Source organism: Papio anubis, chromosome 7 (genome assembly GCF_008728515.1).
Source record: "Papio anubis isolate 15944 chromosome 7, Panubis1.0, whole genome shotgun sequence".
Taxonomy (NCBI): domain Eukaryota; kingdom Metazoa; phylum Chordata; class Mammalia; order Primates; family Cercopithecidae; genus Papio; species Papio anubis.
The window spans coordinates 18,749,066-18,765,463 of NC_044982.1; the positions used below are offsets into that span (position 1 = coordinate 18,749,066).

The 16,398-nt window shown below is 41.6% G+C and overlaps 1 long non-coding RNA gene across 3 annotated transcripts in view; it reads right to left on the bottom strand.

Annotated features, from left to right (window-relative positions):
• LOC110743818 overlaps positions 1–16,176 on the bottom strand; it is a 102,924-nt gene extending 86,748 nt beyond the window's left edge. For all 3 annotated transcript variants that reach the window (XR_002523461.2, XR_002523458.2, XR_004184825.1), the window contains exon 1: positions 16,097–16,176. This is a non-coding gene — a long non-coding RNA (uncharacterized LOC110743818). The remainder of the gene's footprint in view (positions 1–16,096) is intronic.
• Positions 16,177–16,398: the final 222 nt, after the last annotated feature.

Here is a 16,398-nt window from a genome sequence, read left to right on the forward strand (position 1 = left end):
CAATCAGTATCATCCATCATTATTATCAAGCTAATGAAGAAAAAAATTACAGTCATATCAATTGATACAGAAAAAGTACTTGATAAAATTCAACATGTCTTCATGATAAAACTTTCAGAAAAGGCTGGGTGCGGTGGCTCATGCCTATAATCCCAGCACTTTGGGAGGCTGAGGCGGGCGGATCATGAGGTCAGCAGATTGAGACCATCCTGGCCAGCTTGGTGAAACCCCATCTCTACTAAAAATACAAAAATTAACTGGGCATGGTGGTGTGTGCCTGTACTCCCAGCTACTCAGGAGGCTGAGGCAGGACAATGGCTTGAACCCGGGAGTCGGAAGTTGCAGTGAGCTGAGATAGTTAAGGGAACTTAACTGGATAAAGAGCATCTACACAGAACCTACAGCTAATGTTATAAATAATGAATAATGACACAAGACTGGTACATAGATACCATGAAACACTATTCACCAACAAAAATGATGAAACTGTGGATATATACAATTAATTGGGTAAACCTTAGAGAAGTATGCTGACTGTAAAAAAATCAAATTCCCAAAGGTTACATACTGTATAACTCCATGTGGATAACATGCTTAAAATGACAACATTATAGAAATGGAGAAGAGATTTCTGGTTGCCACGGGTTAAGGTGGGAGAGAAGAGTGTGACCATAAAAGGGCGACATGAAGGATCTTTGTGATGATGAGAAATGTTGTGAATCTTAACTATGTTAATGTCAATATGCTGGTTTTGATACTGCATTCTAGTTTTGTAACATATTACCATTGGGTTAAACTTGGTAAAAGATACCTGGGAAGCTCTCTGTATTATTTCTTATAACTGCATATACATCTATAATTATCTTAAAATCAAACATTCAATTAAAAAAAATCCAAGAAAATTGCAAACATGGATATAAGAAAAAGTGGACACAACCCAGGAATATGATAAAAAGAAATACCAGGATGAAAGAAATGCAGCAGGTATGGAAATAAGTTAGTCTACACTAAAACATGGAGTGGAAAGATCCCTGGAAAATACGTCCAAGAAAAAAATGATATCCTTCAACCAACAGAGGGTGGAAGACACTGAGTGATCTTAGTACTACAGTGAAAGTATACGGTTTAATTATTATGTATATATATTTCAAATATGCTGCTCTATTTCTATTCCTCCAAGGTTTTGATAATTACTTTCTCCTTTGAGCAGAACATGTTTAGTGATTTAGTACTAGTGTTTTCTCTGCTGGTCCAATTACATACTTCATGGCTTGCAGTGAATAGTATATACATAATCATGTGTTGTTAAAGCTAGCTATTGGCTTTCAGTTTGGAATCAACTTATAAGCAAAGCATGCAGCCTTAGTATGCTTTTAACATTAATATAAATGTTATAAACCTTGACATTGACCATGTAAAGTTAATGACATGTTGGAATGAGGGGCAGATGGGAGGCAGGAGTTAGAAGACTATGAGGAGATGTTAAGTCAAATGTAGGGGCACTAATTTCCTTTTCCTAACATATTGTCTAAAGTTAAGGGGTCAAGACCTTGTGTAAAGTCAATGGTTTCAGGACTAAAAATTCATAATTTAGACATGTGAATGTAACTCACAGAATTTTAAAAAGTGGCTGGCAGAAACATAAAAGAGTATGAGAGGTGGTATAAATGAATTAATTCCTCATTTTTCAAAGTATGAAGTTAGTACCTAATGCTTCAAGTTATCAAATTAGAAGAATAAGGTATGCATACATTTTAATATTAAGGAGTAAGTCAGTAAGAGCTACACTAAAGAAGCATTTATGTGTGGTTACTTCTGAGTAGTGGGACTCTTGGTGGCAGAGGGGGAAAGAAGACTTATTGTTCATTTGGACCATTTAGTACACCCAGCTACTATATGCTACTATATGAATAATTCCTTTTTTTACACTTATAATTATTGTTATTAAAATACAAGTGAAAACATTTCCATAAAGATTTCCAAGATCTTGAAAAAAATTTATGTATAAGGGCCCAAAGTGAAAGTATTCGACAGGTAGATTTTTGGAAGAAAGTTTATCATAAGTTCATAGTTATTTTAGCCCTCAAACAATGGCAGTAGAATGGATATTCTGACTTCAGAGTTAACCTGAGGATTTGAAAATTCTTTCCTTCTTCACCGTGAAATACATCAGTATATGGAGAAGCTAATCAGATATTCATGTAGACCTCCAAATAAATCAATCCTTTGAAGATTCATACTTTAAAGCCAAAAAATCAAAATGAATTTGCTGCTAAAAATTGAGACAGGTAACAGGAAGATCTCTGTCAAGGCTCATTCCTAATTCCAAAGAAAGGAAAGGCCTGTCTTCTCTAGTGTGGTCAGCTTTAGAAGGCTAAAGTATTGCATAAGCATCATTGCATGAAGGGGAGAATCTATATACAGTCAACGTTCCAGCAGGCCCCAGGGAATGAGAGAGATGGTGAAGACTCCACCAAGTGGGCGTAAGTGATTGGTCCTAACCTGCTCAAGCAGATAAGTGACTCCTTCTCTATGGGGCAGGCTGAATAAAATGAGAGTAAAAAGGACAATCACTTTCTCCCAAGTTCTTTCAAGAGAAAAGACATTCCTGTTTTAAAAGCCTAGGCAGGAATCTAGGGAAAGAGATTGGTTCTCTCTTTGTATGCTGTGTCTTAAAGCTCACCCGGGCCGTTGTCCATAATCACTGTATATAAATCAGCCAAATTAATTGGCCAAAAACATTCATTTCTTTCCCCAGAAAAAAAAATCTTAATAAAGAAGAGCTGAATATTTTTTAAAAAATGAGAATAGCTCAGCTAGAATTGGAATTTAATATGCCATTTTAAAAAATCTTAGGCTTGAATCAACCAAACTTGAGTCAGTTAAAAAGAAGATACTCCCCCAACCTTTTTATTTTTGAGGTGGCTTTGACACCACCACCAAGAAAGAGATATAAACGTTTATTTTTATATTTTAATCTAGTAAAGGAAATGTAATTAGATAATAGTTATGTACTTAACACCACTAGATTTGGAAGGTCAACTCCCAAAATGTGTAATTCAAGACCATTACCTAAATGGAGAAGTGATGAAAAAAAGATATCTATTGGGTTGTGTATAATATTAAAGCCTTTTATATACTTTGAAATATTAATTACTTGGGTTGATATGATAAATATAAAATATGTTAACATTTAGGACGGGAAAACATTAATTTTCAAATAGGAATGGTAAATAAGTTTGTCTTACATGTCAACTTCAATCAAGTGTTAGCGTACTGGAACAGCGTGTTGAGAAGGATTCTGAGGCCACATCTGGGATTAATTACTTATGCCTACCAAGGCTGGGAATGGATAGCATAAATGTCATGTTATTTATCATCTATGCTTTGTGAGAACCACATGACATGATTGCATAAACTGTTTTCTGACATTAGATTCCAGATCAGTTTCTCATTTGTAAGATGAGAGTTAGACTAGATAAGGGGTTTTCAAAGTGTGGTATGAGGGGCTTCAGTGTGATGAGAGGGATTGGGGAAGCCCAGGGAGCAGGTTCTTGGCTTCCTATTCCTTCTGCAGCCAGAGAAGTTTCACTTTGTATGTTTTACCAACTGGCGTCCTTATCAGCTTTTGGTTGAATGAGTTTTTAGTTAAAAAGAGTTTGTAAGAAGTTGTTCTTTAAGATTCTATTAATTATTCTGTGGTCTCCTTTATTCACCCTGCCCTCCTGCAAGGTACTGGCTAAGCAGAAAAAGTTCTCAGAGGTGCAGCATTTAAGTTGGACCTTGAAGTATGAGTAGGAGTTCTCTGTGAGTGGGGTGTGTGTGTGTGTGTGTGTGTGTGTGTGTGTGTGTGGTTAATGCCGTGTATTAGTATTTCTAAATGACTTATAAACAAGAAACCAATCAAGATAAATTCAGAGAGACTTATTACTGGCTGCCCATCCACTGAGGATGGCCCTCAATGCATTACCACAGTTTGGTGGATTTGCAAAAGCCTACAGTTATTCTTAGAGAAAGACTGTTCTAACATCAGATTTATAAGCCAAAATCCAAGTTTATTCACTTGCAGAGAATATTATACCTACCAATTTCTGGATTATTTAAAACTCTTTCCCAAATCCATGAAGCTAAATTGGTAATCAGAAGACTATTTGGTGAGTATAGAATGGATGCTTTTGATAAAGCATTAGAAGGTCATTGGAAGTTATGTGAATCTCCCTGGACCAGGAGAGCATACACCTCTCTCATCTGCTAGGCACTGTCTCTCTGCCCTGACCAGTCCTGGCTAAACCATCACAATTTATCAGCTTGGACTCTCCTTCTAGATGCACAGAGCCTGTCTACTTTAGTGTCATCCTGTTTTTGGCAGTTGCCTAGATTTCAGCTTTCCTTAGGTGCATCTGAGGCCTGAGGAACCTCCCTGTTTCTCTGATTACTTTTGAGTGTTTCCAGAGCCCCTGCAGCTGGATCCTAGGCTTGGGTGGGGCTGCTGCTATCCATCCTGTGCTGATTTCACGCAGTCCCGTCTGAGAAGGTGGCTTCATCTTTGTGTTAAACAGGCACCTTTTTGTGTCTCTATATTTGACTCTCAATCTTTTATGTTGCCCTCTTCTCCTTTTCCTGTAAAAAATCAAAAGTCCGCTGTGATCAGCCAACATGTTCGCTTTCTTCTTTCAGAAACCCACACACACTTGGGCCCCATCTTCGGTTCCAGCTGAGCCGAGATTGAATATGACGGTGGCTGGAGGGCACCGCTGCCCTGATTGTTCTTGGAATTCCTGAACACTCGTCTCTCTCCCAGGAATAGAAAACCTACTCTAATCCGAGAGGTTAAGCCCATTTAAAATCAGAGATGCAAACTCTGCCTTATAAATTTTGATGGGTCTTCCTTCTTGTGGAGCTTTGTGTGCCATAGTTATAAGGTATAATTATACAAGTCTGGAGTTCAGGGTGAAAACATTGACTACAATTTAAAAGGGAATTAGAGGTGGCCTGTGTTTGGCAAAACTTTCCCCTGACTGGGAGACAGCAGATCTGGATGTCCACTCTGAATAAGGACTACTTCCATTTGGAATCATACTCGGCCCCCAGTTCCTGTGGGATGTTGACACGTGCATTCACTGAACATTAATGTATTAAATATTCATGGTATTTCAGGTATTGTGCTGGTGCTATGGATATACAGATGAACAAGATGGGATTTCTACCCTCCTGTTGTTCGAAGTCTAATGAAGAAGGTAATTAGAATAGAATAATAACAACAATTATAATCAGCACATTGAACTAACATACACCGCGGGATGTAATCAGAAAACAATTCTCTTCCTTCCCTCCAACACCCATTTATACCTACTGTGTAGGGCTAGATGAATCCAGGAAACAAATCTTGAATGAAATCCAGGAAAAAAAAGTCATATCTTTTGTGATCATGAAAAGACTTTCCAAGACCTTCCATATGTCAGTGTGACATCAGCATATACCTTGATTAGTCATTCCCTACCTGATTCTCCCTTGATGTGTGTGAATGTGTCTTGGTTCTAACTGGCCACTTATAGCTCCTTCCTCAGCCCTTAGGCATTTCCAACTTATTTTCTTGAGGTCTTTGTTGACAGTGACATTCATGGGTCCTCTTGCTGGCTCCTTCTTGCATTTAGCCTAGATGTGGCCAACAGGAAACACTCAGGCCTTTTTTTTAAATGCCAATAAACCCTTGGGACCCAGGTCAATGAGGTGCTGCATCCCCTCTCCACTAGCAGAGGGGAAGAGTCTGTGTTTTTAGTCAGACACCAGGCCCATCCAAGCAGTCCTTATGAAGCCCCTTTCCCCAGCTGGAGGTGCCCCTCACTCTTACCCTTAGGAGGGTAGACCAAAAGCACACCCACAGCCTCTTAAAACAAACCTTTTTCCCCAAGGAATGGTGTACTTATGATCCTTTTCTTCCCTCGGGATGAGTGAGGGCCAGGAGTTGCAAAGTGTCCATTTATACCTTGTTGGCCAGTCCTTCTTGGTGGCCTCCACGTTCACTTTGGCATGTGGAAATAGTTGTTCTTTTAATATTCTAGCATACAATAATAGCAAAACAAAAAAAAAATATTGGTCATCCTTACAGGATGCTTTTATATGACCCAAGCACTGTGGTAAGAACATCATAAGAATTATGTCAGTACAGCCTTACAGACAGGTACCAATATGATCTCGCTGCAGTTAGGGAAAAGAAGGCGTACAGAGGTTAAGTAATTTGCCAAAGGCCACGCAGTCAGTAAGTGATGAAGTCAGACCAGGGTGCAGAGAAATCACATAAAAGCTTCTCCCCTCATGGGTGGGAAATGCTTGTTCTTCCCCCTCACTTCCCCAATCCTCTCTGTCCTTCAAGGCCTCCTCCAAGTACATCCTTTTTAGAAACTTCCCTGATGACTCTGACCACTGCTGCATTTTCTCTTCTGAACTTCTGTCTCTACTTGTCATGGACAGTTTGCTAATTGCTTTATGCGGTTTAGTCGGCCTCCTGATGTAGAATCAAATTTAAGTAAGAATACAATAGTCCCCCCTCAGCCAGGGTTTCATTTTCTGTGGTTTTAGTTACCTGCCATCAACTGCAGTCTGAAAATATTGAATGGAAAATTCCAGAAATAAACAATTCTGGAGTTTAAAATGGCACATCATTCTGAGTAGGCTGATGAGATATCAAGCCTTCCCACGGGGAAGTGAATCCTTCCTTTGTCCAGTGCTGTTTACGCTCCCTGCCTGTTAGACACTTAGTCATCTCGGTGATCAGATCGACGGCTGCAGTATAGCAGTGTTTGTGTTCAAATCACCCTTGTTTTACTTAATAATGGCTCCAAAGTGCAAGAGTAGGAATGGTGCCAGCTTGAATATGCCAACAAGTGCTTCCTTTAAGTGAAGAGGTGAAAATTCTCTACTTAAGGAAATAAAAAAAGTCATATGCTGAAGTTGCTAAGATCTATGCTAAGAATGAATCTTCTATTTGTGAAATTTTGAAGAAGAAAATAGAAGTTCACACATAGTATATATAGGGTTTGGTAGTATCTAGGGTTTCCAGCATCCACTGGGGGTCTTGGAATGTATCCGCTGTGGATAAGGGGGACCATTGTACAGACATCTCCTGAAGAACAAGTGACAGCTCAGCCCCCATGACATCTGAATCCAAACAGACCAAACCGATGCCACAGACCCAGTGAGGCATTGTTCTGGCTCAAATGCATATATAAGTTTACATCACCAGGCAGAACACTTAGCAAGGCCTCTAAAATGTCTGTTCCAATTTGTGTGGCTTTATTTTTTTTTTAGTATTTTTATTATTTAAATTTATAGATACCATTGTATGATTTATCATGTACATAATATGATGCAGTATATGTGTGTGTGTATATATATATGCACACACATCTTGGAGAATATATAGTACATATATATACGTATATATACACACTGATATATACACATTGTGGAATAGTTACATATAGCTGATTAGCAAATGCATTACCTCACATAGTTATTTTGTGGCAGGAGCACGTAACATCCTCTCTCTTTACATTTTTCAAGAATAAAATATATGTGTATTAACTACAGTCACCTTGCTGTACAATAAATCCCTTGAAATATATTCCTCCTATCTAACTGTAATTATGTATCCTTTGACCAACAAGTCCCCATTTCTCCCTCTACAATGACTTTACAATTTTCCTCAAAAAAAAAAAAAAAAAAAAAGAAAAGAAAACCCTCATGGTTTTCTTGGAAGAGAGAAATGGTTTGCCTCAAAGAGGTAGTCAAATCTCCAAATCTGCTAAGGCAGACAATTGCCTGGAGATGGGAAATGAAGTCCTCTTGCCTGGACCTCTGTTCACTTCAAAGACCTCCTGTGATGCTGGTACAAATCCTTTCATACAAGCCAAGAGCACCTTGGGAAGGGATGAGGCCCAGAGATCTGTGCCAAGACTGGGTAATTTATAAAGAAAAAGAGGTTTAATAGACTTACAGTTCCACATGGTTGGGGAAGCCTCATAATCATGGCAGAAGGCAGAAAGCAAAAGGCAAAAGGCACGTCCTTACATGGCGGCAGACAAGAGAGAATGAGAGCCAAGTGAAAGCAGAAAACCCCTTATAAAACCATCAGATCTCGTGAAACTTATTCACTGCTACGAGAACAGTATGGGGGAAACCACTCCTGTGATTCAATTATCTTCCACCAGGTCCCTCCCACAATGCATGGGAATTATGGGAGCTACAATTCAAGAAGAGATTTGAATGGGGACACAGCCAAACCATATCTATCACCTGGTGTCTGCAGAACTAACTTCTTGCTGAAATCTTTCAGATCCCTTCTTTCACTCTCTACAAACCGCTGCCTCTTCTTCCTGCTGCGCCCTCACTCTCAGCGGGAAACAAAGCCATCAAAAGACACCTTCTTCCCATGCAACCCACTGCCTCCACCTCTCCCACCTCTGTTCCTGATACAACAGAGGAATGTCTCTCCTCTTGCCTTGGGCCGATGCCACCACCCGCAAACTGAATTCCATCCCCTCCTCCCTTCTCTCAGACCTGATGCCAATGATGATCCCCTTCCCTCTCATCTAATCAAACTGCTCCTGCAAATACATTCTCCCACTGGCTTATGAAAACAACTGTTTTGTTTGTTTGTTCATTTTTTTGGCATTAGAAATAAAAAACAAGCCAAAGCAACAACATAATCAGAAACAAACACACTCAACAATCTCTCCTCAACCCCACATCCTTGCAGCACCGCACTCTATCTTCCCTCCCCATGGAGCCCACTCCAATCTTGCTCCTGCCCTCGTTAACCACTTCCCCTGAGGAGCTCAGTCACAGCACCTTCAGGCCACTAAACCCGATGATGTCCAGACCCCAACTTCCTTGCCTTCTCAGCTCTGTTCACTCACCACATGCTTCCTGTCAACACACTTCTTTGGACTGTTCTGACCCCACATTCTCATGGTTGTCCTCTTGCTGCTGCTCCTTCTCTCCCTCCTTTGTAGTTAGATCCTTCTTTACCCAGCCAGATGATGCTTCTCTGGGCTTGGTTTGGGGCCCATCTCTTTTCTTCCACTGTCTTCTTTCCCTACATGGTTTCATCCACACCCAATACTTCAGTTACCACTTATTCAGTCCCAGATTGATGTCTTCATTTCAGAATCCTGTTGTCCAACCTCTCTCTTGACATATTCATTTGGATGCTTCAAGGTCATTGTGGATTCAGTAAGTCCTAGAAGAGACTGAAATTCATTAACCCTCCCCTCCCAATCCAAACAAATGGATTTTCTTCCAGAGTTCTCCATCCCAGTTAACACATCACTATTCATTGGTGCAACCCAAATGATCCAGTAGTTTTCTGTCTTAGTCAATTTGGGCTGATATAACAAATTACCACAGACTAGGTAGCGTTTAAACAACAAAAATTTGTTTCTCATAGTTCTTGAGGCTGGGAAGTCCAAGATCAGGGTGCTGGCAGGTCTGGTGTTTTGTGAGGGCCTGCTTACTGGTTCATAGACAAGTTTCTTCTTGCTATGTTCTTATGTGGTGGACGAGGCAAAGCAGTACACTAGGGCCTCTTTTATAAGGGCACCAGTCTTATTCCAGAGGGATGCATCCTCATGACCTAATGACCCCCACAAAGACCTCATTTTTTTTTTTTTTTTTTTTTTTTTTTTTTTTGAGACAGGGTCTCACTCTATCGCCCAGGCTGGAGTACAGTGGCACAATCACAGCTCATGGCAACCTCCATCTTTCAGGCTCAAGCGATCCTCCCACCTTAGTCTCTTGAGTAGCTGGGGCTACAGGCATGCATTATCCCACCAGGCTAATTTTTTTTTATTTATTTTTGGTAGAGACAGGGTTTTGTCATGTTGCCCAGGCTGGCCTCAAACTCCTGGGCTCAAACGATCCACCCACTTTGGCCTCCCAAAGTGCTGGAATTACAGGCATGTGCCACCATACTGTGCTGGCCCCACCTCTTAATACCATCATCCTAGGGGTTAGGATTTTCATGTATGAATTTGGGGAGACATAAATATACAGTCTCTAACATTATCCTTGACAACTCTTTCACCATTACTCCCCATGGCCAATCCTGCAACAAGTATGAGGATTTTACTCTTGATGTCTCTCCATCTCTGCAATTCTTTTCATTTATTTCCCACTGCTCCCACCACCCACCACGCCACAGTCACCTCTTTCCTGGTCTTCCCCAATAGCTTGCTACTTGCATCTTCTTACACACCCCTGCCTTGCCCCTGCTGATTTCCATAGTGCAGCCATAGTGCAGTGACCACACATCTGGTCATGTCATTACTCTTATCTGTGCTCCCCACACTGCCCAACACTCAGACTAACTTGCTGTTGTTCTTATAATAAAGGCTGACCATCTTCGTAGGGCTCAAGGGGTCCTGCATGGTTGGTTTGCCTTCCCAGTCTCATTTTATACCAAGGTCCTCCTCTCACTGTCTGTGCAGCAGCTAATTTGCCTTCTCTCAGTTCCTTGGACATATGATGTTGTTTCTCTCTATAGCACTTCTATCCTCTCAACCTGGAACATTCTTTTTTTTCTTTCTTTTTTTTTTTTTGAGACAGAGTTTCATTCTTTTTGCCCAGGCTGGAGTGCAATGGCGCGATCTCGGCTCACCGCAACCTCCGCCTCCCGGGTTCAAGCGATTCTCCTGCCTCAGCCTCACGAGTAGCTGGGATTACAGGCATGTGCCACCACCCCGGCTAATTTTGTATTTTTAGTAGAGACGGGGTTTCTCCATGTTGGTCAGGCTGGTCTTGAACTCCCGACCTCAAGTGATCCACCTGCCTCAGCCTCCCAAAGTGCTGGGATTACAAGCGTGAGCCACTGCGCCTGGCAATAGCTGTTATATTAGTTTGACTAATATATGTTGAGCCCCTATTACGTACCCTGTAAATTATTACTGCCATTGGATATACTAAGAAAGATGTGGTGGATCCAAGTTTTCAGGCCTGAAACATCTAGAATTTTGGGAGCCTCTTTAAGAAAAATAATAACAGATTATGGATATGAAATGCCTGTAGCCCCCTTGAGAGAGTCCCTGCTATTCAGGGCCCTGACGCTTAAGCTCATTAGCTTTATGACGCATATGCTTCTGCACAGAAATAAACTATTTTTGCAAGAGTAACTCTTGGCTGAGTTGGGCTGGGTTCAGCTGCTGAGAAAAGAGGGTTTGGCTTTAGAGCCAGAAAAGGTCTGGAGAAAGCAGAATCAGGGGACAAAATGCAGATCGGTTATTTCAAAGTTACTTTCCTTTTCAGGTGAAAACAGAGAGGACTTTTAAATTAAACTGACACTCAGGTTGACTGGGATCTCCTGGGTTTTTTGTTTTGTTTTGTTTTTTTGTTTTTGAAAGCTGACCCATTTCAAAGTTCAGTTTCATTATGTAGCACTTAGCACAAGTGACTCCATTCTCCTTGGGTCTGATGCTGGGGCCTCAGGCAGGTGGTTAATCCAAACTAATGGCCTCCCATAAAATTTGTTGAACACAGGTGTTTTTATGAGAGGCACTCAAAAGAGAGACACAGAGAGAAGATGAGAAGACTGAGGCAGAGATTGGAATGATGCAACCAGGAGCCAAGGAATGCCTGGACCCATGGGAAGCGGAAGAGGCAGGGTCCAGATTCCCCCCTAGGGCTTTCAGAAGGAGCTTGGCCCTGCCACACTTTGATTTTGAATACCTCACCTCCAGAATTGCAAGAAAATCAATTTCTGTTGTTTTAAGCTACCAAAGTGTGATAATTTGTTATGGTAGTCCTAAGAAACAAATACAGAAAGTATTGAAATCGGAGAGTTCCCTGATCCCCCTCGCAGGACGTGAGACAGGGGTGTAGCTCATATGGTTGGTTGCTGCTGCTGCTCAAACCTCTCAGAAGAGGGAGAGCGCAAAGATGGGACGGTGCAGGAGCCGGGGTGAGGGCACTGGGCTCCGGCCCCACAGTAGTGTCTAAGGATGGATGTCTGCTGCTCCAGTATTATAATGCTATTTTAGCTTTGCTGTCTGCAGATTGCTCAATGGACCCTCTTCCTTTTTGCAAGGGCAGGGGGTCAGTGTAACAGCTTTCTGTATTCTGAGCTCTTTCCTAGCATCCTGGAAGACTCAGTTCACACAGGGGCCTGAAGGATGAATGTGGAGGTGTCTATTGAGTGGTGGAGGTGACTCTCAGTGGGATGGATGAAGAGCCAGAAGGAAGGGTAGAGTGGGAAGACGATCTTCCCCTGGAGCCTGGCCGTCCAGTGGCTGAACCCCTCTCCAGCTGCCCCCAGCCAAACTCCTCTTGGTGTTCAGATGTTCCTCCTCTCTCTTTCTCTGCCGCGTTCTTCCGTTCTGTTCGTTTGTTTTTCTCCTCGTCTTCTCACCTGCCTGTCTGCTTCTGGAGGCTGGGGTTTGGAGTTTATATGGGTACAGGATAGCGGGGCATGGTGGGCCAAAAGGCAACTTCTTGGGTGCAAAACCAGAAATGCCTATTCCCACTTAGGCCCACGGGTCTCCAGACTTGAGCGTGGGGCCTTTGCTAGGGAACCGCCCTCTTCTACCCGGTATTTCCCTCTCCTGTCCGAATCAGGGTCTCAAACTCCAACTTACACATAATATTTTCGACTCCCTTTTTGGGTCATTATTTTTGCCAGCTTACAGAGTGAATGTGTGTGTGTATTAACTCATACAAAGAATAACAACATATACTTCATGATTTTCATTTGCATCAATCTCTACTCACAGAGTTCTTTTCTCAGCATTCCTGAATCTGAGGGAGAGACATCACAGCATGCTGAGTAGAAAGCAGACATTCCCAGAAACTGGGTGTTATGTTTGCTGAATCTCTACAACAAATATGCTGCTATTCAGGAAACACACGAATCCATATTAATAATTACTATTTGGTGACTGATAAATTTCATTCTTTTCATGTAGCGTACCTGGCAATTACTTACATAAACAGTAGTTTAATCATTATCTGATGCGTCTTGGGGAGGTTTTGGTTTAGCTGGACCAGGGATTATAGCTCTTATGATGTGAGATTGGAAGATACAAGCTGCTTTTTCTGGGGAATGTGTCTATCGAAGTCGGGATGTAAGATGGCAAACCCCTTCCTTTGCCTGTCACCATCCGCGTGGAAAGAGTAGTGATAAATCATTGTAATAACAGTGGCAGTGGACTGTCAGCTTGGTGAGGGAATCCAGATGAATTTCCCTTTTCAAGCCATCAGTTTTAAGCAAATGAGAGTCCTAAAGCAAAGAGTAAAAATAACTGCTGTAAACCAAGAGAATGACTCTAGATACAGGAGATATCAACTGACAGAATTTCCTTTTTTCTGCTTGCTCTTCAAGGATGACTGGACACTGTAAAACCTCATTAAATCAAAGGTTTTACATCTGCGATTTCTTTTCAGTTCCAACAAGGGCTACGCTTGAAGCTTCTGATTTACCTCTGCATCCCCAGTGCCTGGCACGTGGTGGTAATAACGATAATGACAACAATCATAAACATTTGTGGCCCATTTACCTTTTAGTCTGGCCGTATTCTAAGTGCATTGCATATAATTTATCCTTAGAACACCCTAAGAGGCAGGTGATCTTCTTATTTCCATTTGCACATTGAAGAAACAGGTGCAGAGGGGTAAAGTCGGTTGCCCAAACCACACTGTTAACGTGAGTGAAGGTGGCATTTGAACCTAGGTGGTCAAGCTCCAGAGCGCTTGACCTTTCTAGCTTAAGAAAGATCAGAAATACTCAGTGAATAACAACAATGAACTCACTCTTACTGAGCACTTACAACATGTCTGGCACTGTTCTGTCTTTTGCACGTGTCTACATATTTAATATCTATAAGTACTTATTTATAGGTACTCTTTTATATCTGATTTACATATAAGAAAACTGAGGCACAGGGCAGTTTAGAAAATTGTTCAGACTTTATATTAATAGCTATTATGTGGCAGTAGCAGGTTTCCAAGCCAGAATAGCTCACCTAGTCTCTATGCTCCTAATTACTAAGCACCACCACCTCTCCTGTGAACACATTATGAAATGCATCTTCATCATAGCTGTGGGGGAAAAAGCCCTCCTGAAAATAACAATTGCAGTATCGTAAAGGCGGTTCAGAGGCAACCAGAAAGTTTTTAGAAATGCAGACTCTTGGGCCCACTCAAGACTCATTGAGTCAGAATCTGCATTTTAACAAGTTCTCCAGCTGTTTTAGTTCAAACTGAAAGCTGAAAAGTGCGTCCTTAGACCAGAGCTCCCCAATTTTGGCGCGTATTAGAATCATGTGAGGAGCAGAGACGTTAATTTACTTGGCCTGGGGGTGTCGCCTGAAGACTGGGAGTTTAAAAGCCCTCCCAGGTGATGTTAATGCACAGCCAAGGTTGAGAACAACAGGTATAGAGACCACAGTTTTGGAGTCCTTTGTCCCTGTAATTATTCAACAAATAACACTCTTCAATATAGCACTCTTCAATAATACAGGCAGTGCTGTGAGTACTACGACTAGGTAACAGCAACCAGACACAGTCCCTGAACCTGGGGAGTGAGCTGGGCAAGTTGCTTAACTTCTCTGAGCCTCAGTTTCCTTATCTGTGAAATGCAACATACAGCTTTCTGCTGCACGATGACGTTTCTGTCAGTGACGGGCCGCGTATGTGAGAGTGGTCCCATGAGATCATAGCGGAGCTGAAACATTCCCATCCTCTAGTGATGCAGCCAAAGTGTTTGTAGTGATGCTGGTGTAAACAAACCTACTATATTGCCAGTTGTGTGAAAGCATAGCACGTACAATTATGTACAGTCCATAATACTTGATAATGATGATAAACTGTGTTACTGGTTTATGTACACAATTTTTAATAGTTATTTTAGAGTATATGCCTTCCACTTATTAAAATATTAACTGTAAAACGGCCTCAGGCAGGTCCTTCAGGAGGTATTCAGAGGAAGGCATTGTTATCATAGATGACATCTCCATGTGTGTTACTTTTCCTGAAGACCTTCCAGTGGAACCAGATGCGGTGACGGAAGACAGTGATACTGATCCTGAGCCCTTGTTGGCCTAGGCTAATGCGTGTGTTTGTGTCTTAGGTTTTCACAAAAATTTCAAAAAGTAAAAAACAAAACAAAAATTCTTAAAAAGAGAAAAAAACTTAATAGGGATATAAAGTAAGAAAATATTTTTGTACAGCTCTGCAATGTATTTTTTTTTTTTTTTTGAGACGGAGTTTTGCTCTTGACGCCCAGGCTGGAGTGCAGTGGTGCAATCTCGGCTCACTGCAACCTCTGCCTCCCAGGTTCAAGTGATGCTCCTGCCTCAGCCTCCCCAGTAGGTGGGATTATAGGCATGTGCCACCAAGCCCAGCTAATTTTGTATTTTTAGTAGAGATGGGGTTTCGCCATGTTGACCAGGCTGGTCTCGAACTCTTGACCTCGGGTGATCCGCCCACTTTGGCCTCCCAAAGTGCTGGGGTTTCAGGAGTGCGCCACCATGCCCAGCTGTGTTTGTGTTTTAAGTTGTATTGTGATAAGAGTTGAAAAGTTGTAAAACATTTAGAAGTTTACAACGTAAAAAAGTTATTGTAAGCTAAGATTAATTTATTATTGAAGAAAAAGGTTTTAAAAATTTTAGTGTAGCCTAAGTGTATGATGTTTAGTCTACAGTAGTATACAGCAATGTTCTAGGTCTTCACATTCAGTCACTGCTAGTCACTCACTGACTCACCCAGAGCAACTTCCAGTCCTGCAAGCTCTATTCATGGTAACTGCCTTATACAGGTGTACCCTTTTTAAATTTTTTATACTGTTACTATACCTTTTCTGTTTCAATATATTTATTTGCACAAAAATACCACTGTGTTACAATTGCCTATAGTGTTCACTACAGTAACATGCCATACAGTTTTGTAGCCCAGGAGCAATAGGCTATAACAATAGCCTAGGTGTGTTGAAGGCGATGCCATCTAGGCTTGTGTAAGTATACTCCATGATGTTTGAAAGATGACAAAATCACCTAATGACACATTGCACAGAATGTATCGCTGTCATTAAATGACACATAACTGTACTAACCATAGTTCAGAGGACCGTCTGTCCACATCACTTTCAGGATGAATTTCTGGCCCACACATCCTGCGGAGCAGGTAGCTGACTTCCAAATGCCACCTTCAGCAAGGCCACAGCCGATTGGATGAGGGGTGGACACCTGACTAAACCCACAGCTGATTGGATGAGGGGTGGACACTTAACTAAGGCCACAGCTGATTGGATGAGGGGTGGACACCTGACTAAGGCCACAGCTGATTGGATGAGGGGTGGACACTTGACTAAGTAGTAGTCAATCCGTGGACTACATTGCTATAACTTGTGTTATT